This window comes from Trichosurus vulpecula, chromosome 5 (genome assembly GCF_011100635.1).
Source record: "Trichosurus vulpecula isolate mTriVul1 chromosome 5, mTriVul1.pri, whole genome shotgun sequence".
Taxonomy (NCBI): domain Eukaryota; kingdom Metazoa; phylum Chordata; class Mammalia; order Diprotodontia; family Phalangeridae; genus Trichosurus; species Trichosurus vulpecula.
The window spans coordinates 288,402,811-288,421,944 of NC_050577.1; positions in this window are offsets into that span (position 1 = coordinate 288,402,811).

Below are 19,134 nucleotides of genomic sequence, written 5' to 3' on the forward strand. Positions count from 1 at the left end.
TGAAAAATAATATTTTATTTTTCCCAATTACATATAAAGACAATTTTTAACACTCATTTAAATTTTCTCCCTCCCTTCCTCACTTCCTTCCCTTCCTGAAATAGTAAGCAATTTGATTAAGCCTAGAAATTTTAAAGCAGGTGCTGATCTGCATTGGTGGAGGGAGTTTTCACACTAGGAGTTTCCCTCACCAGTGGAATCACTCTCCATATTATTAATAATAATTAAAATGAAGGTTGATCAGAAGTCCACAGTCAGGAGGAAGGTAGCTCAGGTTTTTGGGGGCTGGGGCTAGGGAATTTTAAGTCTATGTTTGTTAAGTTTGAATCAGTTCTTGGGGAAAGTGGGGGGTCTGAGATGGGAGGTGTTGATGGAATTCAGTTGCTTAAGGGGATCCTGGTGCAAATGTGGAGTTTTGCTGGACTTTGCCTTCTCTTCTGTCTCTGAGGCTTGAAAAATGAAGCTTCCAGACCCATTTTCTGTGTCATTAACTTTCTCATGTAATGGAAGGTGGGTGCCACCATTTGTGTTCTCTTTCTTTCTCAAAAGCAAGATGAATAAGCTGCCTGTGCTCTGGGGTTGCTCGAACCTCTTCTATGCCCGTTCTGTAGTTCACTTCATCCAAAGACCTGTTTGGGAATCCCTCATGATTTTATTTACATCTTGCCATCTTGGGATAACATCACATTTTTCAAACTAATTATTGAAAAAGCAATATGTGAACTGGGTTTTGGAATTTGAGTGAGGAAGATCCAGGTTCATATCTTCTCTCTGACATAGCTGTGTGACCATGGGTAAATTACTTAATCTCTGAGCCTAAGACCATCAATAAAAACTCCTTCTTACAGGGTGTATGCAAGTGTGTGTGTGTGTGTGTGTGAGTGTGAGTGTATAAGTTCAATTATTTGTGTTATGCAAGACAACAAACACCTACAAAGTGCCTTCTCTACGTAGAACACTGTGGTAGGCACTGGGGGGAGGTACAAAGTTCTGATAAGATATGGTTCCTGTCTTCATGGAGTTTATAGTTTAGTAGGAGAATAAGACTCAGAAATACATAACTATAATATGTAAAATTAAAAGTGGTTCAGAAGGACAAAATGAAGCACTGAGTGAGAGAAGCAAGCGCTTTTCTTTTTGGACAGAATTTGAGATTTCCTTGGTGTAGGGAACTCCCAGCTGGGGAGACTTCCCTCTCCTTTGCAGACTCGCTGCTGTTTTTGCAACTTAAAGACTTGGAGATCTTTGATATGTGCTGGGGAGGTAAGACACTTCCCCAGGGTCACACAGCCTTGAATACTGGTCTGAGGGACTTTGAAGCCAGCTCACCATCCATTACTCCAGTCTGTCTCTCAAAAATAGTACCTAATGACAAAAACATGCTCTGACCGGATTTTAACTTGCAATTATCTAGGGAAAGAGCATAGGATTTGTGATCAGACAATCTGGGTTCATACCCTGCCTCATCTCTTTACTATATTATTTGGTGGAAATATTGCTGAGCTCAGAATTGAAAGGCCTGAGTTAGAATCCTGCTTATGCCTCTTATTACCTGTATGACCTTGGTGCTTCCCCTCTCTGAACCTCAGTTTCTCCACTCAGTTACTCCACTGGATGACCTCTAAGGTCCCTCTAACTCCCGATCAATCAAATTTTCACATTCCTTGAAGACGTGGACAATTTCATCTTCGTATCCCATGGAACTAGGGCATTGCCTGTTGCTAATTTGTCTGATATTCAGTGCATTCAACTAAACTCATTGATTTTTGCAAGCATTTATTATTTCTCCTTCTTGTGGTGTCTCCATTGAACAATTTTTAAAACCCTCATAACAAATAAAATCCATCAAAACAAACTCCCACTTTGATCATATCCAGAAACACATGCCTCATTCTGAACATATGAACAAGCTTCTTCATGGCTACGTCAGCAGAGTGAGTGTTAGTTACAGCAGATTATATCCAGCTGGAGCTGGGCCATCTCCAGTTGTGCTGGTGAATATCAGGCCACTGGACCCAGATGGTTCTGGAGGAGAAAGTGAAGCTGGTGACCTTGCACAGCTCTCCCTCACTCGAATCAAAGTCAACTGCAAGTCATGTCATCATTTCCCTGATGTCATGGTCCTTTCTGAAAATGAAGGACAAACACAATATAGCTGGAGATGCCTCAGAACCGTAGCCATGGACTGTATATTTGGTGGCCAAAGATGAGCCTGACCAAGTTTTGGGAACCCTGTTAGCCAGAAAGTTTGACACAAAATCATTTTTTTAACCACTTGGGAAACCATCTCTTAAAGCTGTGATTAGAATCTAGGGAGGCAGCTGCCTACCCTGGCAAAATGCTCAATCCTTGAAGTAGGTATCAGTTAAGTGTTTGTTAGAAGATAGCCCAATAAAATGAACTTGCTTCAATTTGAGCAGATCTGGATGTTTTGTCCCCAGAAAATGGGGCGTGGGTATGGTTCTATTCCTGGGACAACTTAATTAAAGCTTTTCTTTAAAAATAGAGTCTAAGAGCCTTTTGCCTTTAACGTTCTAAATAACCCCTTGGAGATTATTAGCTCATGAGTGGGCTGGAGGGGAAAGGGTTCTGGACATGGAGTCTGAGATTTGAAACCTGGCCCTGTTTCTTTCCTGAGCTTATCTGTGTGACCTGGGGGAAAGCCCCTTCAATCGGGGTCTCAGTTTCCCCATGTGAAAAACAAAGGGAGCCGGATAGGATAATCTCCAAGTGTTTTTCTAGTTTTGAGTCCTTAGATATTAAGTTTGACTTAGATCCCTGTCCCCCTTTTTTAAAGTGGCCCTTTGAACGAAAAGAGCAAGGTAATTTCCCAGACGGTCTTTTCAGCCTCATTGGACATTACTTTTCCTTCACTCTGGGATTTGGCCAAACTGCTTTTTTTCACACTCAGTATTTTTTGTCCCATCTGCATCTCTTTGTACTGGCCATTCCTCAAGCCTGGAACATGCTCTCTCCTCACTTCTGCCTGGGAGAATCCCTCTCTTCCTTGAAGATGCAGCTCAGGTAGCACCTTCTACATCAGGAGTTCTTAACCTTTTTGTGTGTCCTGTGCATCTTTAGCAATCTGGGGAAGCCTATGGCTACTCAGAATAATGTTTTTAAATGCAGAAAGTAAAATACATAGGATTTCAAAGGAAATGAATTATATTGAAATACAATTATCAAAACATATATATAATGTGTGTATGTATGTGTATATGTCTATCTGTACAGATCTATCTATATATATCTATTGAAACAGTTATCAAAACGTATATAATGTGTGTATATATCTTTATGTCTGTCTATCTATTCAAAGAAGGGACAGCTAGGTGGCACAGTGGATAGAGCACTGGATCTTGAGTCAGGAAGACTTGAGTTGAAATCCAGCCTCATATATTTACTAGTTGTATGGCCCTGGGCAAGTCACTTCACCCTGTTTGCCTCAGTTTCCTCATCTGTAAAATGAGCTGGAGAAGGAAATGGCAAATTTCCACTCCAGTATCTTTGCCAGGAAAATCCCAAAAGGCATCATGAAGAGTTGGGACATGACTGAAAAAATTGAACAGCACCAATGTTCAAAGATCCCAGGTTAAGACCCCTTGAGCCAATTGATTTTTAAGGTCCCTTCTAGCTCCCAGTCCTTTGATCCCAGAGGCACTATGGTACAGGGAGAAGGATGCTGGATTTGAAGTCAGAGGATTTAAGTTCCAATCTTGGTGACCTTGGGTAAGTCCCTTCCCTTCCATCTCTAGGTCTACGTTCTACCTTTTAGTCTGTGCTCCTATGACCCTTTCTACACTTAAGGGGCCAGCCTTCTTCTGATTCTATGATCCTGCTACCCAAAAGACTCTGCCTCTTGCCCACCTGCATCTGTTATCATCAGCCTGGAGCCTAAATCCTAGCTCAGACAAGGTGGAAGCAAAGAAGGGACCTGGGGATTCTGAGTCGCCACAGAGACTTTGCAAGTCAAACTGGCCAGGCTGGAGCTTGAGAAACCTTTCCAGGGGCTCAGAGAAATCCTTTGTTACCAACAGGTTTGATTCTCTTACAAGAGAGCTGACGCCGGAGACTTGGAAGCTTAGAGATGGTCTGGAGAGACTAAATTTGCAGGCTCAGCTTCATTTACATTTCAATGAAGACCTGGTACCTACTCTCCTAAGCTGTGGAGGCTTGTAACTCTCCCCCTTTATTTGATATTCTGAGCCCCTGTCTACTCTGCCTTCAGCTGGTGCTTGGGCTCCCTCTGATACATCGGGTTTATAGAGTGCTTTCAAGGGTTTGCAAAGTATTTCCCTCATTATAACCCCATGAGACTGGTGGCAGCTGTAAAAAGCCCTTAGAGAAAGTCCAACTCAGGAAAGGGCTGGGGTTTTTATTGGAGAAGCTGCAAGGAAAGGGGAGAGCCTGGATGTCCTTGCCTTGGGAGGGGGAGAGGCAATTGGGGTTAAGTGACTTGTCTAGGGTCACACAGCTAGTAAATGTCTCGAGGCTGGATTTGAACTCAGGTCTTCAAGGTTCAAATCCTAGCTCTGTCACTACCAGAATTACCATAGGCAAAGCCATTTAACCTCTATTGGTCCCTTTTCCCTCAACTGTAAGACCAAGGGCTTGGGCAAAAATACCTCTACATTCTCTTTCACTTTTAAATCCATGGTTCTTTGATCTTGTGCCATATTTCCTGCCTTGGGAGGGAGCTTGGGTGTAGCAAGGCCAAAAAGAGGCAGCCTGAAGAGAGGGCAGAGAGATCAGAATAATAGGCTTGGAGTTAGGAAGATCTAGGTTCCGATTCACATCTGGTCCGTGCTTCCTCTTTGTAGGATTACGTATATCCTTCTTTGTCATCATATTTTATCCCAGCACTCAGTACTATGCTACACACACAGTAAGTGCTTGATAAATGCTTATCATTATTATCCAAAATACAAAGACCCTATGAACATGTATTGCTTATATTTTGGAGAATAGCCTTTCATGGTACTTTTGAGTCTTCTTGGTTAGAAAGACAGTGGCAAAGGGCTGGCGATAAAAACAGGCTGGGAGAAAATTAAGAGTCTTCCTTGGTCCTTTTGGTGAGGGAAGGGGCAGCCCAACTAATGAGACATGAAAGGGGAAGGGGGGAAGTTGTATAGCAAAAGAGAAATCACTTTTAGGCCATTCCACCCATGACTAGAGGGTGAAGGTATCAGGCTTGCCACTGAATGGAGAAGTCATGGTTAACATGGTATATTTCAAAGGCTTCTTTCCCCAAGGGTATTGAGAAGTGATTGGTTTGCTGTAAAATGGTGTTGACTGAATGTCTGGTAGCAGACAAAATCCTACCAGAGTGGGAGTTGGTTTAAAAAAAATAACCTAAGACACTGTCTGGCGTGTGGTTTTCCCCTCCCGCCAACTCCAGAGCGCTAAGCAAAAGAGCAAGCAGCCCATTGAAGAGTTGACAAAAAAGGACCCCTGTGGGGCTAGCTTCCAGCATGTTGGACGATGCTTAAAATTTTCCATTTGTCAGGGATAACAATTTTTCTCTCTTCCTCATCTGCATGGGATGAGAGTCCGATTCAATGTAAAGAACACTGAATTTGGAGTCAGTGGACCTGGATTCAAATGTCCAGCTCCTTGTGACAGAGAAAGGGGAGGGGATGTAAAGAGAAAAAGGGCAGAGAGGGAGAGAGTCTAAAATGCTATCCTTAAAAAGGTCTTGCAGACCTCTGTGCAGTGAAAAGAATGTTGGCTCATCAGTAGACTTGGGTTTGAATCTAACCTCCATTATTTACCACCTGGGTGACCTTGGGTAAATCACTTCACCTCTAGCTGCCTCAGTTTCCTTACCTGTAAAATGAAGTGGTTGAATTAGATGGCTCCTGATGTTCCTTCTAGTTCCAAATCTATGAGCGTCTTCCTGTCAGATTAAGATAAAATATTCCTTATTCTCCACTCTATGTATTTTTTTAAAATGGAAGCTTACATTTTATTATCAGTTCTGTTTAGATAAATCATAAGTTCCCAGTGTATTCCTAATTGAATCCCCCAATGTACAATCCCTGGAAAGGGAATGGGATGGATAGTACATACAACTTTATTATGCTTTTGCAGTTTTCCGGTTGTTAAAAGAAAGGATGGGCGTGTGCTTCATAGGCTAGCAATAACATTGAGTTTTTGATGTAGGTTCAGTCACACCTCTGCAGCTCCCAACTTGGGAAAGCCTGTTTTCTTTGGTTACAATTTCCCCTTTTGCTAAAATGAGGGGACAGAGTAAGATGACCTTAGAAGTCATGTCCAGCTTGAAGCCTTTAGAATCTGAGGGTTGGCTTTTTTTTCTTTTTTAAAAAATGTGTCTGGTTTCGTGACCCTGGACACTTTCACTTCTCATTCTCTAAGAGACTCTAAATTACAGAGGGGGGCTGACTTGCAGGGAAGGGGTTTCCCCAAAGTGGGTTCCTATACCAATGAAACACTTTGCAAAACAACTAAAAAAAGTATTTGGTTGTGGTGCAGGTGTCCTTCCATCTGTCTTCACCTTGTATTTCTTAAGATCTTTAGTTAGTCATTCAGCGAGCATTTAGTGAGCACCTGCTATGTGCCAGGCACTTTGCTAAGTGCTGGAATTACAAAAGAAAGGCAAAACACCAAGTCCCTGTCCTCGGGGAGCTCATTGTCTAAGGGGGGAGATTTAGGGCTGGAAGGGACCTTCACTGGCATCACATCCCCTGCTTTGTGAATAAAGACATTTAGCCCCAGAGGGAAAAGTGATTTGTCTGAGGTTGCAGAGGTGGCGCTGGGTTTTTAAAGCTGTCTTCTCTGACTCCTAAGCCAGTTCTTTCTGCTAACTCATGCCGCCTGAAATCTGCTTTCTTCTAATTAATGACTTGACAAGTCAGTTGTTAAGTACCTACTATGTGCCACCCGGCATGTTAGGGGCTGGGGATCCAAAGGCAAAGATTGTCATCCCTGCCCTCAAGGAGCTAATGTTCTATCAGGAATTGTGTCCTAAAATGTGTAATGTACCTGTCTGGTCTTCTGTTCCGCAAGTGACCCCATATCCCCAAATGTTGTAGGATACAGGAGGATGAAGGATAATCTAGCTGTACCTCATGACCTCTCCAGAGAAGACATCACTTTTCTCACCCTGGATTTCACAGAGAGGGGTGGGTGGGAAGGGAGAAAATAAAAAGATGGGGAGGAGAAGAAAAAGGGATGGGAGAGAGAGAGAGGTTTCTAAAATGTTCAAAGGTCTGGCAAACCTCTGTATAGTGAAAAGACCATTGGATCATCAGCAGACCTGGGTTCGGATCCAATCTCTGTTATTTACTACCTGTGTGACCTTAGACAAGTCACTGGACCTTAACCTTAAGTCACTTAGACCTTAGCTGGACCTCAGTTTCCCCCTTTGTAAGATGAGAAGGTTGAACCCAATGACCAGTAAGGTTCCTTCTAGCTCTAACATGCAGTGATCCTGTAATTTGTTGACATGTCAGCTGGATGTTTTTAAGGGAACAGACTTTTGAAATTAATTTAATTTAAAGATATTTATTGATCATTCACATGTTTGAGGCAGTTAGGGGTAAAATGGCACAAATAACGTGGTTCCTGTCCTTAAGGCACTTACAGTCTGCCTGGGGAGGGGGACAGTTCAGTGTAGGAGTAAGTAAAGGGTGGTGGGAGATTAAGGAAAGATGTTGACAAATTTATGGAAAAAGAGAAAAGTTTGTCTTTCACCGAGATTAGCAAGACACCAAGAGTTTTTAAAATGTTTTATCAATGCCCTCTAAAAACATTACTGAAACTTCTCAATGATTCTCTTGTCTCAAATACAACTCTCTCTGTAACACAGAAGTCCAGTTAAAGAAAACAAATCAAGAAATTGGTCATGCCTGACACTGTATGCCTCATTCCAAACCTGTAGTGCTCCACCTCTCTCCCAAGGGGCAGGAGCTACAATCTGAAGCCACAATCAATCCAAGATTTTTCGTTGGTTTGGGGTTGAGGTCATCTGATTTGACTCCATCATGCTTGCTCATTCCATAAAGCCTCTTCTTCTGACTTTCTAACACTGCCTTGTATCTTGTGGGTCCTCCCAGGGAAGGGAGATTAGGACTGCAGGCTGAGATTTTTCACACTGAATTTCTCTTATTAGTCATCCACCGTTCTCCACTCTGCCGGGCTCCTGTAGCACTCGTAGCTGGCATTCATACAGAGGCTTTTCGGTGGCCCTGATGCCAGATTCAATTGAAATCTCATTGTGCCCCTGGAAAGGAATCCTTTTTTCCAGCACTCGAGGCAGAACAGTCTGGGTGGGAGGTTCTGGGAAATTCTTAAGCCTACTTGGGGCCACAACTCTGCTGCAATGAATATTTACTAGATCCCCCTTCCCTGTGGCGGTTTAACGGAGAACAGGGCATCATTTCTTTTCCTTTAAATAATTTTATTATCTTTTTGTCACCTACATTTTCCCATGGATCTCTCCCCTTGGCTCCTCCCAGGCACCCATCCTTCAAAATAACGTATACAAAAGAAAATAAATTTCAACAGCCCTAACCACCGTATCGAACAAGTCTGCCTGTATGCAATATTATACTGCTATAGTCTGTGAAAGAAATGGGGAGAGGGGTAGGACATAATTTTTATGGAGCTTTGTAGGAAAAACCTTCCAGGGGTAACAATCATAAAATCATAGGTTTTGAACTGGGAGGGATCACGGAGGCTGTTTCATCCAATATTCTCATTTTACAGGTGGGGAAACTGAGGCAGGGAGAAGTTAAATCTAGGGCAGGTAGGTGCGGCAAAGGAGTTGGGAAAACTCAGGTTCAAATCTAGCCTCAGGCTAACTGTGAGACCCTGGCCAAGTCACCTAACCACTGTTTGCCTTAGTTTCTTCTTCTGTAAAATGAGGATTATCATAGTACCTGTCAGGTTATTGTGAATATCAAATGGGGTAAGAAATGTGAAGTGTTTAGTACAGTATTATGTTAGCCATTGTTTTTATTATTAAATGAGTTATGTAGGATCACACAGCTAGTAAGTTTTTGAGGTGGGATTCGAACCCAAGTCCAGTGCTCTGTCCATTACACTATATGCCTCAAAAGGATTTGCAGAACGGGGAGAAGCTGAGATTAGCTCGTGCTTTATTGTTTCTATTTCCATGTTAAATTTTTATGGCTAGCTGGCACATTATAAGTGCCTAACCTTTCGTTTTTTCTATCACTTACATTTCTCAATATATCTCTTCCCTCCTGCCTGCCAAAGAGCCATTTCTTGCAAGAAAGACTTTTTATTTAAAAAAAAAGGAGAAAGTTCAACCAAACTAACCTACCTATAACCCAAGCCCAACCTTCTATGCAATCTTCCACCCCCAGTCCAAAGTCTGTAAAGTCTTAGATCTTTACTTGGGGGTCTAGCTCAGCTTAGTCCTTTATTCTCTCCCTATAGAATACAGACCTTCCTTTCACCCTTAGTAACAAGTCTAGCTATCATTTCTATAATGCTTGAGCTTGTTACCCAAGCTACTTAATGATACCATCTACAATTCTTCTATCACTTTCTAGGGCACTTAGAAAATAATTTACATGTGTTGCTGTTTCCAAAAAATGTTCTACTGATGCTTTAAAAGAAATCACTTTCTTTTTTCTTTTTGACCTTGCCCATGATTTTTGTCAGGGTTGGGAGTTCCTGATGAGGAAATATTCTACCCCTATATAGAACTCTGTTCCTAGAGCTGGAAGGATCCTGATAGGCCCTCTAGATCTAACCTTTTCATTTTATAGATAAGGAAACTGGGACCCAGAGCAGTTAAGTTTGCCCAAGGTCACACAGCAGGGATCACAGATCTAGAGCTGGAAGAGACCATCTAATCCTCTCATTTTATTACTTCCTGTTTATCCTGCATATCATTTGCTTTCTAGATGCTTGTTTGCACGTTGTTTCCCCCTTTAGATTGTAAGCTCCTTGAAAGGAGGGACTGTCTTTTGCCTCTTTTTGTGTCCCCAGTGCCTGGCACATAGTAGGTGCTTATTGATAACTATTGTCTCTCCCATCAGATTATAAGCTCCTTGAAGGCAGAGACTGTCTTTCACTTCTGTGTCTCCCCAACACTCAGCACAGTGCCTGGCACATAGTAGGTGCTCAATAAATGTTTATTGATAATTGTTGTCTCCCCCATTAGATTGTAAACTCTTTGAAGGCAGGGACTGTCTTTCACTCCTTTTTGTATCCCCAATGCTTAACACAGCACCTGGTACATAGTAGGTGCTTAATAATGTTTATTGATAATTGTCTCTCCCATTAGATTGTATCCCCAGTGCTTTACACAGTGCCTGGCACATAGTAGGTGGTTGATAAATGCTTATTGATAATTGTCTCTCCCATCAGATTGTAACCTCCTTGAAGGCAGGGATGGTCTTTCGCTCCTTTTTGTATCCCCAATGCTTAACATAGCTCCTGGCACATAGTAGGTGCTTAATAAATATTTATTGAATGATTTTACAGATAAGGAAAAGGAGAGCCAGAGAGTATGTGATTTGTCCAAAGACTGAACAAGGACAGAATTAGAGGGCTGGGTTCAATGGCTTCTCAGGTCCCTTCCAGATCTAAATCTATGATCCTATGACCTGAGTTTGAATCTCCCCCAGACTCTTACTAGCTATGGACAAGTCTTTTCTCTCTGTGCCCCAGTTTCTTCATTTGTAAAATCTGTAATAATAATCTCTACATCACAGGGTTGCTGTGAGGCCCAAGTGAGATAACCTCTATAAAGTATTTGGCAAGCTTTAAAGCGATAAATAAATGGTGGCTATTATGGTTATTTACTGGTCTCATTTTTTATTCCCAATTTTGTGGGGCCTGTGACTTGCAGCCAATGTACCCATTATAAGCTTCCTTAGAACAACTCCCAGGAAGGCAGTTACCCTCCTGGTACAAATTAAGGCCTCTCTGTTTTAATTATAGCAAGCCAAGAGGAAACACCTTTTGCCCCCTCATCTAAAGTTTGCTTTATTTAGAAGAGAATTGCACAGGCTAGCATAGGGAAAACCTGCCAAGAATCCCACTTCAGGGCCTTTTTTTAAGAGCAGCTGGATTTTTGTTCTTTTTGGAGGGTTTTTTTTCCCCTGGGGAGGCTAGCTAGATGAAAGTATTGGCCTTGCTTTTTGAGAAGCTGCTGACATATTTAAAGGGAGAATCAGACAGCCTCCCTCTCTCCTACCTGGCCGTTCTCAGCTTGACTTCACTCTCCCTGGCCTTTCAGAGAAGTAACCCTGAAAAATCCGTCATTATGCCTGCTGGCTAATAATCACCGTTGTGAGGTTCGATTGTGCTTTGCTATTTGGCATGGGTTAGCTTGAAGAGATCTCTCCGTTAAAAAAAAAGAATAAAGCAAACCTATACTATGGAAATGAAGTGTTGCAACTCACATTTTTCATACTCAGGAAAATTTTACATGATGAGACTGGGGCAAATCAACTTTTAAAGTCAACTTCAGTGGTCTAGGGAAGAAACCAGAGACTGAACCCTTAGGACACCAGTCCCTGGGAGCCCACTGGACCTTGCAGATTCCTGTTTTAACGACTAATTCTTGCTAACTAGGTGCTGTGTTCAGTTGTTTATGTACTGATGACAAAGTGAGTTTGGTCAGTATGCCCCCTGAATTTTAGGGTTCATGGGCAGGACTCTGGTTGTCTCATCCTAGTTAGAGTTCTTTGAGAAATGTGGGCCAAAGGAAACAGAAACCTATGGGTACTGTTGTTAAGCTCTATTTCTGTTAGGGATGTTTCTGTGGGCATTTGACAGGAACTCTCTTTCTGGTACAGTGGTTCGTTATTCTTTTGTCTTCCTGTGAAAATTCTCCAAGTAGATTTGTGTGTGTTTGTGTTGATGTGGTTTTCACTTTTTAAAGAGCCAGAGACTATGGGGTGCCATTGTTGGGATCAAGACTGCAGTAGGAAGCACGCCCATGTTACAGCGATAGTTTTCCTTAAGCAAGAGATACGATTCTCCTCTCCCTCAGAAATTGTGTGTGAATAACAAGGTTGTAAGAGAAGCCAAATTTTCATTGACTTATTATTTAATAGATAATTATCTATGGTTTTATGGTATGAGAACTCACTTCACTATAGCAGAGCAGATTACAAGAAGCAGAAGAAACCGTAATCTTTCTGTGAATTAATAGGCGCATATTAGGAAGTGGCTGAGTCCAAATTCAGCCTAGGATACTTCCTAGCTTTTTGACTCTGGGAAAGCTGTTTAAACTCTGTGTGCCTCAGTTTCCTCATCTGTAAAATGTAAATACTGGCAATAATAAAACCACAACAATAATAGCGCCTATCTCCCACGGTTCTTTTGAGGATCAAATAAAATATTTGTAATGTGTTTTGCGAATCTTAAAAAGTGCTATAAAAATACTATTCTGGTTATCATTTTTATTACTATCATTTTCACTTGAGCATCAGATTCATTCAAGTAGAATGTTAACTCCTTGAAGACAGAAATTGTCCTTTTTTGTTTTAATAGGGCCTGAGTGAATAAGTGCTTATGGCTGATTGGATTGGATTTTTGTATCAGACTGCTCATAACTGAGTATATGGCTTAAAGCCAGCATCGGCCCTCATGTGTTTCTACTTTTTAAAATCAATTTGGAAGATTGATTTTATTATGAATAATTTCGAACTGGTACAAATGGGCCCCAAAGCCTGATTCATTGAATGTTGTCCATCCCTCGTTTTGAAGAGGACCAATGACATCATGGGCCGACGTCTTCTCCAAGATCAACCCAAAAAGCATTTGCTAGGGGAGACTCTCAACCTAGGAAGATTTGTTTTTCTTCTCAGGGTCAGGTTTAACTCATCAAACCTGACCCTGGAAATGGACAGGAAAAATGTCAAGAACTGACATAATTGTGTGTGTGTGTGTGTGTGTGTGTAAAATACTCATTAGAGACTCTTTGGCCTTCGCCTGCGTCAGCAGCTCAGGAAAGCAAATGTTACCAGTCTCGAGAGTCTGTGATATGTGTTCTGCCCCCTTTATTGTCCACAGGGCGTACGTACAGCATTCCTTTGAAATATGTGAGTTAGAAATAAACAAAATTTGACACAGTCTGAAATCTTGACTCCGGGTTTCCTTTGTTGATTAAGGAAATCCCATCTTTGACTTTTCCTTGGCTTTAGTATTTTTTTCAGCTGCACCAAATCCAACGCCATGTTGCTGTTGGTAGTGCTTTTTAAAGGAAGTTAATATTTACTTGTAAGTACCAATACCCTGCTGTATGATCAGCTGAAAATTGAGAAGAGGAAATACAACATAACAAGGACTATAGACCTTTGCTCTCCCAGGGGCAGGTTTCCCCCTCCCTCTGGCATTTCCAGTGCTTCCTGAAGTGTCTCTGAGTTTTCGGGTCCTTTATGTGGTCTAGCCCTAGTGAGGTCGGAAGAAAAGGGAAAAGGTGACAGCTTGGATGGATGTCTTTAGAACTCTGATATATGCCATGACCAGCCATGAGTCAAGGGGACTGAAGATGGATTGGGCTACTTACCTCCTGCTGGAGATGTTAGGAGCTCGGGATCAACCAGTAAATATTTATCAAGAGCCTACTATGTGCTGGACACTGATAAGAGCTAGTGATACAAAGAAAGGACGCAGAATGAGATTTCTGGACAAAGGCCAATGTGAAATTTATTTTGCTAGATCTATGCCTATTAAGATGGTTTTAAAAAAATTATTCTGAGGGGGAGAGAAAATAAATGCTTATGGATTGGGAAAAATAAAAATTAAAGGACATTTTTAAGAATTTAAAAATTTTAAAAAGGAGAGAGGAGACAAGCTCAGAAAGGAACATGAGAATTTTCCCCAGATGCAAAAAGCCTCAGGAGGAGGGACCCCTGTGTGTGTGTGCGTGTGTGTGTGTGCCCTACAACAAGGAAGAGGTGGACTTTAGTTGTCCATACTCAGCTGGGCTTGAGAGCTAGAAAGTATCAATGGAAGTTGGGAAGTTTTCACAGCAGCCTTAATGGAATCCATTCATGGGCTAGACCTGCCTTATTGTAGAGGTAGGACCTTTAACTCTCCCAGCAGAATGTTGTTGACCTTGGCTCTCTCACTGTACGAACTGGGAGGTTCACTTGAGCAACAGCTCAAGTGAATATTCTGGGGGTGGGAGGAAGGGGAGGTAGAAAGATGACATCTGAATCGGATCTGATATAGGGAAATTCTAGCATAAAGTATAGAATGAAAATCTTTATACCATGCACTTCTTTTTTTTTTTTTTTAAAAGAACCGGATGAGACCCTAGAGATCAACTAATCCAATCTTCTCATTTTATAAATGAAAACCTGAGGCCCAGAGAGAAGTGACTGGCCCAAGGTCACTCAGCCAATTAGTCCAGAGTTCAGGTTTCTTGACTCCCAAGCCAATACTGTTTCTTCTCCACTGTGATGATACCTGCTTCCCCTCTGCCTTCAAACCAAACCACCATCACCAAGAGAAAACAAGACAGATCTCTTTGGGTACTTTTAATAGGACCCATCAAATGACTGAGTCAGCCTGAGCCTGGTACCACACACATGTAATTCTAGCTACTGCATTGGCCAAGACTGGTGGATCTCTTGAGCCCAGGAGTTCTGAGCTTCTGTGAGTTAAGCAGATTGAATGTTGGAACCAAGGCTTCTCCCCGTCTGACGTTTTATGTCTTACGGTTCTGTGTCCTCAAGCCCCTCCAAAGTGGTGGTATTTCACAACATGAGGATCTGTCTAATGTTGACGTTGTCGTTCTAACATCCCTCCCAGGCTCTGACATTCTATTTCCCAACACTCTGTGTTCTAAGATACCTTTCCACCCCGATATTCCATTTCTTAAGGTGATCTGAAGCTCTGACATTCTCCGTTCTATGGTTCTTCCCAGCTCTTGACACTGTGTCCTAATGTCCCATGTTCTAAGATTCCTCCCAGTTTTCACATTCTCTGTTCCAAGGCCCCATCTAGCTTTAAAACTTATGTTCTAATGTCCCTCCCAGGTTCTGACATTCTCTGTCCTAACATTCTGTGTTCTAGGGTGCATTGTCACCCAACATTATAGTTTTTGAAGGTGCTCTTCAGCTCTGACATGCTGTTCGAAGGTTCCTCCCAACCTTGATCTCATCCAGCTCCAACATTCTCTGAGTCTGGCCATTAAGTCTAAGCCTTTAGTCCTTTGGAACCCCATGACAGAATCCCACCTTTGGAGAGGATTTGTATGAACCTCCAACTCTGCTTCTCCGCGTGCTGCCTCCGAAGAGTCCCCCAGGCACCCTACGTGCAAGTATAGACAATAAAGCCGGCAGATTGAACTACCCTGCCTGGCAGCCTTCCTGTCAAAGCTTGTAAAGAGACAGAGAGATGTCTTTGCTTGCCAGTCAGGGTTGACTTGTAGAAAATTTGTTTCTAGAAATATTCACTGACCCTCAGTGATCTCTCATTCTGACAAGTGGGTATAGATTTTCTGAGAGTAGCCAAGGAGGAGAGAAGAAACCAGAATATAGTGAAATCGAATACGAGCAAAGAAAGTCAACCTCTTTTCAAAACACGTTCTTACATCAAAGAGAGATTTGTTAGATCAACACTTATTGTGTGCCTACTGCATGCATGGTACAATCTCTGTGCTGCTATTAAGAGTCATAATAATTAATAGCTGACATTTATATAATGTTTTAAAGTTTGCAAAGTGTTTTATGGATATATATCCTCACATTTTAAAAAGGTGGGGCCTCTGCTTGATCTGAAATATCCTGTTTATTTTCACAAACCCAGTGGCCAAGAACTCTAATCTTACATGCAAATAAAATGTAAGTCCTTAGTTAAATGTCAAACAGTCAACTTACTGTTTTTTTTTTTAAGACTTTATTCTATCTTCAGCAAATAAAGATCAGAGTTTTCATTGCTTGTAAATATTTGCCATAGATATTGTAAGGAGCAGTTTTAAAAAGCCAAACCTGGGTGGGCAGCTCTTGGTATGGAAACTCTCAACTCATGCGGATTGGCCAGTCATTCAGAGCTTTTGGGTTTAAAGTATTGTCCAGGGGAAAGGAGAGGTTAAGGATCTTGCCTAGGGCCACACATTTAGGATTTGTCAAGTTTGTCAAACTGGAGCCTACTGTGTATCTTCCTATTCCAAGATGAGAGAGGGAAGGAAATAAGCATTTATATGACACCTACTATATACCAGACTGTGCTAAGCACTTTAAAAATATCATTTCATTTGATCACAACAACCCTGGGAAGTAAATACTATTATTATCAGATCCATTTTAAAGTCAAGGACTTAAGTGACTTGCCCAGGGTCACACAACTAGTAAGTTTCTGAGGCTAGATATGAACTCGGGTCTACCTGATTCTAGACCCAGTGCTCTATCCACCTAGCTGCCTAGCAGTGAGTCCTAAATAGACTCTCTATCCACTGAGCCTCCCTCCCCTACTTTTGCTGGTTACTGCAGAAATAATGTGGATTCCTCAACAGAGAGAAAGCAGGTGTTTATTCAGCATTTGTTACTTCTTTAAGTCTTGAGGGGGTGGGATACTAGATGTCTACCCCCAGAAAGCTTATTATTTGAAGAGAGTTAAGCCAGGGATAGAAATTACTAGATACTGTGTTGCTTACTGCCTGTGTGGCCATAGAAACTCACTTGGTTGCTCTGGCCTCAGTTTCCCCGTATGTAAGATGAGGGGGTGGACTAGATGGCCTCTGAGTTGCCCTCTAGCTCGAACAGATCAGTGCTACAGACCAAGGAAAGACAATGAGAACTTTGAGGAAGGCCATGAGTATTTCTTGGTCCTGCAACAATAACCAAATAAATTCCACCATTGCTGTTGGAAAGGGTAAGATAATCAATATGGCCCTATGGTTCCACTCACCATCCCAGTAACTGCCCAGGCCCTCCCTATACACAGTTTTCTTCTCTGGTCACCAGTTCTTTATGTGTGTTATATCCCTTCAGGAGAATGTAAACAAACCTATTGAGGGCAGGGACTGCTTCCTTCTTGGCTGTGTACTCCTGCGCCCTAGCACTTAGTGGGTACTTCATAAATCCTTGTTGATCAGCTCAGCTTCCTTAGTACTTAAAGGGGCAGTACTAGAAATTTTCAAGATTCTTCTAGCACAAATGGTCTTTTCATCTTTTTTTGTTGGAGCAAAGAAGCAGAGAAGGCTTTAAGGGGCCCCCACCAGCTGACCTGGGCCGATAAGGGCAGAAAGGATTCCCCCAGGCTACCATGGGTTAGGGTAGGGAAGAAAGGACACAAGCATTTCTATTTAAAACCTAACAATTTGTCAGGGTGAAGATGAGTTCAGAGAGTCTCAGGTTGAAAGAGCACTGTAAATTTAAGCGCAAAGTGCTTTACAAAGGTGGTCTCATTGCAAGTTTTTTCGGTAAACACAAGTTCAGAGGAATTAAGTCACCCCCCAAATAAATAATTTAACCTTATGGCTAGGGATACCCACGTGTCACAGCCAACAGCACCTCCAAAAATGTTCCTACTGTCACCACCAATGCACTCGTGAAACAATATTGACTGTCTCCTCTCTGTCTCTGTTTTTCCCTCTCCATTTGTCTCTCTTTTCTTTCCACCCTTTCCCCACCCACCCTACCTCTGCTTTCTGTTACAACAGGCAGGTGTATGTACCATTTTTACCAGTGCAGTCTAATCCAATTCTCTGGTCACAAACCAAAGGCCGTGTGTAACCTGGGGTCCAGTAGGCCCCCAAGCTCTCTCAGGCCCCTTCCAGCTTTGATGCCCTCCTGGTGGTTCTCTGATTCTAGACTAGGTTATGCACTGCCTTCCCAACATTGCTCTACCTGCTTCCCAAGAGAGGGAACTTCCTTGGGGTGGGTACCCTGGCTTCTCCTTTTGAAGTTTCTCCCAGCAGGGCTTGGGGTTTGCCCCAGTGAGGTGTTAATGGATTTCTTGCTGAGACTTTCTTTGTGAGGGTAGCCTACAGAAGGGGGCTTGACTGGCTGGAAGGGGAAGAGAGGGCCTCTCCTTCAGTCTTGAAAGAAGTAAACCTGGGGCCATTTGGTTACTGTGCTTTTTTGTTTTTATTTCACTGCTGTGCTATCTCTGACTGCCTCCCGTCCTTTACAGGCTGTATCCGTTAAGGATAGAGTTTGGGGCATCCTATAGATGTTTGTGGTAGGAGCCACTGGTTCCAATTAGAAAAACATCCCATGACCATATATAAAGCAGATATATCAAAACTGGCCACCAGAGGACATGAATTATTTGATTAGTAAATCAAGGAAATTTGGATATTGTGAGGAGAATTAATCCTCCCAGAAGGGTATTTGGGTCATAGATTTAGAGCTAGAAGGAGCTTTAAACATCTAGTCCAATTCTTCCTCCCCTTCATTTTACAGATAGGGAAACAGAAGACAAGACTTGTCCAAGATCATGTACACAGTCAGTGGCAGAGCCTGGTCTTCTTCTATCTCCAAATCCAGTGTCTCTTTTCTCCCTCCCCCCATAACTAATGTGTAAGATGGGACCCCCGGGTTCAAGTTTCAGAAGACAATATAACTGCAAAAATTGATAGGCCCCAAGAGTGAGAAAAGGAGACTTTCACGAAGAACTACAACAACAGAAGAAATAAAACTCCTTTAACTAAAACCACTGAGTGCAAGGTCTGTTCCTGGGAGTTCTTTTGTCTTTTAAATTTTGCTCCTTTTATGAGTCAGATTAGAATGCCTGGCATAAGCTGTTACTTGAAATAGGTAAGTTGTCTTTCCAGGATGCTGCTTTCTTGTGAGAGAGCCCCAGAGGGCTTTCAAGGTTGTGTTTCTACAAAAAAGGCTGAGCCTAGAGTGTGTGTTGAGTGGGTTTTGTTTGCTCTTTGCACAGTGAAGGGAGATTTCTTCATTCACTGGCCTTTGAGGAATGATGGGCAAAAGAACACTGCTCTCTACTCTGGCCAGAGCACATTTAAGTTTTGTAGTCAGCTCCCTGTGTTTTAGGAGGATCATTGACAAACTTAAGTGTGTCCATAGTATGACAGCTAGAACAAGAAATAATACCATATAAGGATCAGTTGAAGGAACAAGGAATGTTTAAGCCTGGAGAAGAAAAGACTGGGAGTGGGGTGGAGAGCGGACAGACTTTCGATTCCTCACATTTAAAGTTCTCTACATC